Here is a 10000-nt window from a genome sequence, read left to right on the forward strand (position 1 = left end):
TTTTCATACACTCATAAAAATCTTTGCTTCATGGTTTGCTCTTTCTTTCAGTGGAATTCCTATTCACAGTCACTCTTACCATTGATATATTAATTTTCAAATATTTCTACTGTATAGTTTTGGAGAAAACTAAAGCAAATTCAACTCCAAGAATCTAATCACATAAGCTTTTTAACACCATGTCCCATTTTCAAACATTTACAAAAATCTTGCTTTATAGGTTTGCTCATTCTTTCACTTGATTCCTATTCACAGTCACTCTGACCATTACTGCGTTAATTTTCAATTATTTTTACTGTATAGTTTTGGAAAAAATCATTGGCAAAATCATGCCTAATCAAAGTTTATTCTATCTGTTGCACCATTACCCATTTTCAAACACTCATAAAAATCTTTGCTCTATAGGTTTGCTCGTTCTTTCAGTTTATTTCTGTTTACAGTCAATCTGACCATTACTGTATTAGGTTTCAAATATTTCTACTGTATAGTTTTGGAGAAAACTAAAGCCAAAATCCAACCCCAGCATCTATGTGCAGTAAGCACTTAACCATCACGTCCCAATTTCAAGCAGCTCCATAAAAATCTTTGCTTTATAGGTTTGCTCACTCTTTCAGTTTATTGTCTGTTTACAGTCAATCTGACACATTACTGTATTAAGTTCCAACATATTTCTAACTGTATAGTTTTTTGGAGAAAAACTAAAGCCAAAATCAACCCCAAGCATCGAAGTGCATAAGCACTTTGCATCATGTCCCATTTTTCAAGCACTCATAAAAATCTTTGCCTTTATTAGGTTTGCTCGTTCTTTCTGTTTATTTCTGTTAACAGGACAATCTGACCATTACTGTATTAAGTTTCAAATATTTCTACTGTACTAGTTTTGGAGAAAACTAAAGCCAAAATCAACCCCAAGCATCTATGTGCATAAGCACTTAACATCACGTCCCAATTTCAAGCACTCATAAAAATCTTTGCTTTATAGGTTTGCTCACTTTTTCAGTTTATTTCTGTTTACAGTCAATCTGACCATTACTGTATTAAGTTTCCAAATATTTCTACTGTATAGTTTTGGAGAAAACTAAAGCCAAAATCAACCCCAAGCATCGAAGTGCATAAGCACTTTGCATCATGTCCCATTTTCAAGCACTCATAAAAATCTTTGCTTTATAGGTTTGCTCGTTCTTTCTGTTTATTTCTGTTAACAGACAATCTGACCATTACTGTATTAAGTTTCAAATATTTCTACTGTATAGTTTTGGAGAAAACTAAAGCCAAATCAACCCCAAGCATCTAAGTGCATAAGCACTTAACATCATGTCCCAATTTTGAGCACTCATAAAAATCTTTGCTTTATAGGTTTGCTCGTTCTTTCAAATTATTTCTGTTTACAGTCAATCTGTCCATTACTGTATTAAGTTTCAAATATTTCTACTGTATAGTTTTGGAGAAAACCAAAGCCAAAATCAACCCCAAGCATCTAAGTGCATAAGCACTTTACATCATTTCCTATTATCAAACACTCATAAAAAATCTTGACTTTATAGGTTTGCTCGTTCTTTCAGTTTATTTCTGTTTACAGTCAATCTGACCATTACTGTATTACGTTTCAAATATTTCTACTGTATAGTTTTGGAGAAAAATAAAGCCAAAATCAACTCCAAGAATCTAATCACATAGCTTTTAACACCATGTCCCATTTTCAAACATTTACAAAAATCTTTGCTTTATAGGTTTGCTCATTCTTTCACTTGATTCCTATTCCACAGTCACTCTGACCATTACTGCGTTAATTTTCAATTATTTTTACTGTATAGTTTTTGGAAAAAATCATTGGCAAAATCATGCCTAATCAAAGTTTATTCTATCTGTTGCACCATTACCCATTTTCAAACACTCATAAAAAATCTTTGCTCTATAGGTTTGCTCGTTCTTTTCAGTTTATTTCTGTTCACAGTCTATCTGATCATTACTGTATTAAGTTTCAAATATTTCTACTGTATACTTTTGGAGAAAACTAAAGCCAAAATCAACTCCAAGCATCTAAGTGCATAAGCACTTTACATCATGTCCCATTTTCAACACTCATAAAAATCTTTGCTTTATAGGTTTGCTCGTTTTTCAGTTTATTTCTGTTTACAGTCAATCTGACCATTACTGTATTCATTTTTAAATAATTCTACTGTATAGTTTTGGAGAAAACTAAAGACAAAATCAACCCCAAGCATCGAAGTGCATAAGCACTTTACATCATGTCCCCATTTTCAAGAACTCATAAAAAACCTTTGCTTTATAGGTTTGCTCGTTCTTTCAGTTTATGTCTGTTTACAGTCAATCTGACCATTACTGTATTCATTTTAAATAATTCTACTGTATAGTTTTGGAGAAAACTAAAGCCAAAATCAACCCCAAGCATCGAAGTGCATAAGCACTTTACATCATGTCCATTTTCAAGCACTCTTAAAAACCTTTGCTTTATAGGTTTTGCTACGTTCTTTCAGTTTATTTCTGTTTACAGACAATCTGACCAATTACTGTAATTAAGTTCAAAATATTTCAACTGTATAGTTTTGGAGAAAACTAAAGCCAAAGTCAACCCCCAAGCATCTAAGTGCATAAGCACTTAACATCATGTCCCAACTTTGAGCACTCATAAAAATCTTTGCTTTATAGGTTTGCTTGTTTTTTCAGTTTATTTCTGTTTACAGTCAATCTGACCATTACTGTATTCATTTTTAAATATTTCTACTGTATAGTTTTGGAGAAAACTAAAGACAAAATCAACCCCAAGCATCGAAGTGCATAAGCACTTTACATCATGTGCCATTTTCAAGCACTCATAAAAATCTTTGTTTTATAGGTTTGCTCGTTCTTTCTGTTTATTTCTGTTTACAGTCAATCTGACCATTACTGTATGAAGTTTCAAAGATTTCTACTGTATAGTTTTGGAGAAAACTAAAAACCAAATTCACCCCAAACATCTACAGTAAGTACATAAACACTTATCCAGTTCCTTTTCAGGAACTCGAGCTGCGTCGTAGCGCTTTGGGGAAAGTCCCTGACGAGACCTACTCTGAATGTCGTGTGCAATCTTGTCCAATGGACGGGCGTGGCGTGGCGTCACGGAGCGGGGTGACGTAGCGACCAGGAAGCTATATAAGCACGTGCCGTGCAGCTGGCTTCAGCTTCGATCAGGGAAGCAAGCGCCGGCAGGGGTGCCGGGAGTATGGCTCTGTGACGCAGCGTCTCGTTCCTTCAAGGAACTAGGGTTACATACGTAACCTTGAGGCGTTCCTTTTCAGGAACTCGAGCTGCGTCGAAGCGCTTTGGGGAACGATGTGCCCACGCTGCCAGACTACCAAATCCCTGCCTAGTGTGTATCCGTAGAGCACAGCTAAGGCGAGAGAACAGAAGAGCCCGGAGCGGCTCGCATATCAAGATCGTAGAATCTGACAAATGTAGAGGACGTGGACCACCCCGCAGCATTGCAGATGTCCAAGAGGGACACACCTGCTAAGAAGGCCTTGGAAGCCGCCATACCCCGAGTAGAGTGAGCCTTGGCCCCCAAAGGAGGGGGAAGACCAGAGGACTCATAAGAGACGTTGATAGCCTCGACTATCCAACGACTAAGGGTCTGCTTGGTGGCAGGAGAACCCTTGTTAGTAGGACCGTAGCAAACAAGCAATTGGTCGGATTTTCTCCACAGGGCAGCTCTGTGGACGTATGCGTGCTCGCACTGGACACATACAGTTTAGCTTCTCTTGGTCTGGCTCCCGAAAGGGAGGAGGACAAAAGGCCTGCAGTACGATAGGTTGTGGTGTTACAGAGGGAACCTTTGGAACATAACCCGCTCGAGGGTATAAGAATGCTTTGGCCATACCAGGGGCAAAGTCTAGATAAGTAGGGGCCACCGAGAGGGCCTGGAGATCTCCAACTCTTTTTAGTGAGGTGATTGCCAGTAACAGGGCAGTTTTAAGTGTCAGATGTCTATCTGAGATATCTTGTATTGGCTTGAATGGAGCTTTACAGAGAGCCTCTAGAACCACAACCAAATCCCAGGGGGGAACACGGGACCGTACTGGAGGTCTTAGCCTCAGCGCACCGCGGAGGAAACGTGTAACTAGGGGGTGTCTACCCACTGACTGATCATTGAAAGGGACATGGAAAGCAGCTATGGCCGCCACGTACACCTTTAAGGTGGAGTGGGATAACCCCGCAGAGAGCCTAGCTTGTAAAAACTCCAGAACTGTACCAACTGGGCAGTTAACAGGGTCAAGGTGGCGATCTCTGCACCATGAAGTGAAAAGTTTCCACTTCAGGGCGTACAATTTCCTCGTAGAGGGAGCTCTGGACTGGAGGAGGGTCTCAACAACCTCGGTTGAGAGACCAGCTGCTAACAGTTGTGCCCCCTCAGGGGCCACACCCACAGCTTGAACACCTCCGGGCGAGGGTGAATTATCGTGCCCTGCGCCTGTGAGAGTAGGTCTTTCCTGATCGGTATCTCCCACGGAGAGCCATCGAGGAGTGAGACTAGATCTGAGAACCATATTCGGCCCGGCCAGAACGGGGCTACTAATAGAAGACGGACCCCGTCCAGGCGTACTCTCGCCAGAACTCCCGGGAGCAGAGTGATAGGGGGAAATGCGTACAGACGAAGCCTCGGCCAGGTCTGTACCATAGCGTCCAGTCCCAGAGGAGCTGGATGAACTAGAGAGAACCAGAGGGGACATTGCGATGTCTCTTGAGTCGCAAAGAGGTCCACCTGAGCTTTGCCAAACACTCTCCATATCTGCTTCACCACCTCGGGGTGAAGCATCCATTCCCCGGGCCTCTGCCCCTGCCTCGACAGTATGTCTGCTCCCACATTCAATCTCCCAGGAATATACACTGCTCTGATCGAGAGGAGTTTGCCCTGGGACCAGAGAAGGATCTGGTATGCCAGCTTGTACAAGGGGCGTGAGCGCAGACCCCCCTGGTGATTGATATAAGAGACCACTGATGTGTTGTCGGTGCGCACCAACACATGGTGACCTCTCAGGTCTGGGAGGAAATATTTTAATGATCGATAGACTGCTAACATCTCTAGGCAATTGATGTGCCATGTCAGATGGCGACCACTCCACAGACCGCGGGCAGGGTGGCCACTCATGACCTCACCCCAACCGGTGAGGGACGTGTCTGTCGCTAGTGTTACACGGCGACGAAGAGATCCCAGCACCGGGCCCTGATTCAAGAACCAAGGTTTCTTCCACATGTCTAAGGCACGAAGGCATCGGCGCGTGACCTTGATAACTCGAAGTGGATTTCCCCTCGGGGGAAAAGCCCTTGGACTTGAGCCACCACTGTAGGGGTTTCATGTGCAGCAGGCCAAAAGGTATCACGTTGGACGCAGCTGCCATCAGCCCTAACAATCTCTGGAATTGTTTGACAGTGAGTGACTGGCCTTCTTTGACTCTCTCGACTGATGTGAGGATCGACTTGTTCCGAGCAGGAGACAGACGTGCCTGCATCGTGGTCAAATCCCACACTACGCCTAGATAGGTGGTTCTCTGAACTGGAGAAAGTACACTCTTCTTGGCATTTAGTCTCAAACCCAGCTCCCCCATGTGTGTGAGAACGACATCTCGATGTCGAACCGCCATCTGCTCTGATTGAGCTAGGATCAACCAATCGTCGATATAATTTAGAATGCGGATGCCCTGCATACGGAGGGATACCAGAGCCGCATCTACACATTTCGTGAACGTGCGGGGTGAGAGTGCAAGGCAGAAGGGAAGTACTCGATATTGATAAGCTTTGCCCCCGAAAGCGAACCTCAGAAACTTCCTGTGTTGTGGAAGGATGGATATGTGGAAGTATGCGTCTTTGAGATCTATTGTGACAAACCAGTCCTCGGATCTGATTTGAGCTACAACCTGCTTGACAGTGAGCATTTTGAACTTCAGTGACATAACTGAGCAGTTCAGGTGACGTAAGTCTATGATCGGACGCAACCCCCCATCCTTCTTTGGAACTATGAAATACCGGCTGTAAAATCTGGATTCCCTGTCTAGAGGAGGGACCACCTCGATGGCCTCCTTCCTTAATAGGATATTCACTTCTTGTTCCATAACCAGAGCCTGCCGGGGGCCGACCACAGTCGGTGTAACCCCGTTGAACTTCGGTGGTGGATGACCGAACTGAATGCAATAGCCTTTTTCTATTGTACGCAGGACCCAATGAGATACATTTGGCAGTAGTTTCCACGCTGCTAAATAATCTACTAAGGCAATCAGTCTCTCAAGACTGACCTCTGGTGTAAGAGGCCCCCGAAGGGGCGGCGAGCATCCCAGCTCCGCTGCGCTCACGGGCGGAAATAACTGGGAGTAGTGCTCGCTGGAGGCCGCTGCGCCCTGAAACTCTGGCAGGGTTGGCAGACCGACCTCCTGAGGGCACTGAGGTGGACCGCGCTCTACCCCAGTAGGGGCTACCCTCTGGACCCTGGCGTCAGGATCTTTTCGTCGAGGACTTCCGGGCCTCGATGACTGTTCTTAAATCTGGCCTTTTTACTTTGGAAGTCCCCGACTCAGGGCATCGCTGAGGCCCTCGGTCCCGTCGTGGGGGAACCCGAGCGGCGACACTCTGTTTTTGCGCTTCCCGGTATGAGGAGCTGGTATGTGGCGTGGTGATCTCCCAGATGCACCACGAGAGCGACGAGGGAGGAAATTCTGGAATGCCGCCGCCTGTTTGTGTGCCTCCTGGAACCTGTCGACGACAGTGTTGACTGTGTCGACTGTGTCGCCAAACAGGCCCGAGGCTTGAAGCGGGGCGTCCAGAAGGCAGACCCTGTCTCTTTCTTTTATCTCCGACAGGGTCAGCCACAAATGCCTCTCCGCGGCCACTAAGGCTGCCATAGACCGTCCAATCGTGCGAGCGGTCTCTTTAGTGGAGCGGAGGGAGAGATCAGCGGTCTTTCTGAGTTCTTCAATATCTTCAGACTTAATCCCCTCTCCCTCATCGACATCTCCCAGCAGGTCGGCCTGATAAGCTTGTAGGACTGCCATAGTATGAAGGCAAGCCCCAGCCTGACCTGCTGCCACATAACCCTTGCCCACAAGCGATGATGTAACTCGCAGCGGCTTAGTGGGCAACCCCGGAGCCTTTAGGGACGATACCGAGCCGGGTGACAGATAGCCCGCGAGCGTCTGTTCGACCCGTGGCATCGTTCTATAACCGTGCTCTCCCAGCCCCATCACGTTGCCAAAGTATAGTGAATCGGGGCCAAAGAGGCGGGTAGAATATGGGTGCTTCCACGATCTCGATAACTCGTCATGGAGATCGGAAAAAAACGGTAGACTCCGGCGTGGAGGTGGTTGCCTCGGCCGCAGAAAGCGTTCATCCAGCTTGCTTTTCTGCGGCTCAGTATGTTTTTCTGCAGGCCATTCGATTTTTAATTTATCGCAAGGAACGCTGGTGAAGGTTCCCTCCTCGAAGAGAGCCCTCCGGGATCGAAGCGTCCGCATTGGCAATCGCTCGCAATGCGGACAGTCGGCCCCCTCGAGAGCCGACTCAACATGCTTTGGTCCCAGGCAAGACACGCACAGACTGTGTGTATCCCCGCTCGTAATGTAGCGAGGGCAGGGAGGAACAAACAATCTGTAATGTGGCTTGGAATCACCCTTTATATGTTTGGTCTTTTGCTTTGCTTTAGGCATATTGAGCTGTTTAGCGATGTTTTAATGGCTAGGGACAGACAACAATAAATAGGACCAACGGGACAGACTTTTGACATGCACACACAGAGCGCTTGCTGAAGCTGAAGCCAGCTGCACGGCACGTGCTTATATAGCTTCCTGGTCGCTACGTCACCCCGCTCCGTGACGCCACGCCCGTCCATTGGACAAGATTGCACACGATATTCAGAGTAGGTCTCGTCAGGGACTTTCCCCAAAGCGCTACGACGCAGCTCGAGTTCCTGAAAAGGAACTGGATGTTTATGTACTTACTGTAGATGTTTGGGGTGAATTTGGTTTTAGTTTTCTCCAAAACTATAAAGTAGAAATATTTGAAACTTAATACAGTAATGGTCAGATTGACTGTAAACAGAAATAAACTGAAAGAGTGAGCAAACCTATAAAAGAAAGATTTTTATGAGTGCTTGAAAATGGCACATGATGTAAAGTGCTTCTGCACTTAGATGCTTGGGGTTGATTTTGGCTTCAGTTATCTCCAAAACTATACAGTAGAAATATTTGAAACTTAATACAGTAATGGTCAGATTGACTGTAAACAGAAATAAACTGAAAGAACGAGCAAACCTATAAAGCAAAGATTTTTATGAGTGCTTGAAAATGGCACAGGATGCAAAGTGCTTATGCACTTAGATGCTTGGGGTTGATTTTGGCTTTAGTTTTCTCCAAAACTATACAGTAGAAATATTTGAAACTTGATACAGTAATGGTCAGATTGACTGTAAACAGAAATAAACTGAAAGAACGAGCAAACCTATAAAGCAAAGGTTTTTATGAGTGCTTGAAAATGGGACATGATGTAAAGTGCTTATGCACTTCGATGCTTGGGGTTGATTTTGGCTTCAGTTTTCTCCAAAACTATACAGTAGAAATATTTGGAACCTAATACAGTAATGGTAAGATTGACTGTAAACAGAAATAAACTGAAAGAGTGAGCAAACCTATAAAGCAAAGATTTTTATGAGTGCTTGAAAATGACACATGATGTAAAGTGCTTATGCACTTAGATGCTTGGGGTTGATTTTGGCTTCAGTTTTCTCCAAAACTATACAGTAGAAATATTTGAAACGTAATACAGTAATGGTCAGATTGACTGTAAACAGAAATAAACTGAAAGAGTGAGCAAACCTATAAAGCAAAGATTTTTATGAGTGCTTGAAAATGGCACATGATGTAAAGTGCTTATGCACTTAGATGCTTGGGGTTGATTTTGGCTTTAGTTTTCTCCAAAACTATACAGTAGAAATATTTGAAACGTAACACAGTAATGGACAGATTGACTGTAAACAGAAATAAACTGAAAGAACGAGCAAACCTATGAAGCAAAGATTTTTATGAGTGTTTGAAAATAGGAAATTATGTAAAGTGCGTATGCACTTAGATGCTTGGGGTTGATTTTGGCTTTAGTTTTCTCCAAAACTATACAGTAGAAATCTTTGAAACCTAATACAGTAATGGTCAGATTGACTGTAAACAGAAATAAACAGAAAGAACGAGCAAACCTATAAAGCAAAGATTTTTATGAGTGGTTGAAAATTGGACATGATGCAAAGTGCTTATGCACTTAGATGCTTGGGGTTGATTTTGGCTTTAGTTTTCTCCAAAACTATACAGTAGAAATATTTGAAACCTAATACAGTAATGGTCAGATTGACTGTAAACAGAAATAAACTGAAAGAACGAGCAAACCTATAAAGCAAAGATTTTTATGAGTGTTTGATAATAGGAAATGATGTAAAGTGCTTATGCACTTAGATGCTTGGGGTTGATTTTGGCTTTAGTTTTCTCCAAAACTATACAGTAGAAATATTTGAAACTTGATACAGTAATGGTCAGATTGACTGTAAACAGAAATAAACTGAAAGAACGAGCAAACCTATAAAGCAAAGGTTTTTATGAGTGCTTGAAAATGGGACATGATGTAAAGTGCTTATGCACTTCGATGCTTGGGGTTGATTTTGCCTTTAGTTTTCTCCAAAACTATACAGTAGAATTATTTAAAAATGAATACAGTAATGGTCAGATTGACTGTAAACAGACATAAACTGAAAGAACAAGCAAACCTATAAAGCAAAGATTTTTATGAGTGCTTGAAAATGGGACATGATGTAAAGTGCTTATGCACTTCGATGCTTGGAGTTGATTTTGGCTTTAGTTTTCTCCAAAACTATACAGTAGAATTATTTAAAAATGAATACAGTAATGGTCAGATTGACTGTAAATATAAATAAACTGATAAAACAAGCAAACCTATAAAGCAAAGATTTTTATGA

Source organism: Carassius auratus, chromosome 10 (assembly GCF_003368295.1).
Source record: "Carassius auratus strain Wakin chromosome 10, ASM336829v1, whole genome shotgun sequence".
NCBI classification, from domain to species: domain Eukaryota; kingdom Metazoa; phylum Chordata; class Actinopteri; order Cypriniformes; family Cyprinidae; genus Carassius; species Carassius auratus.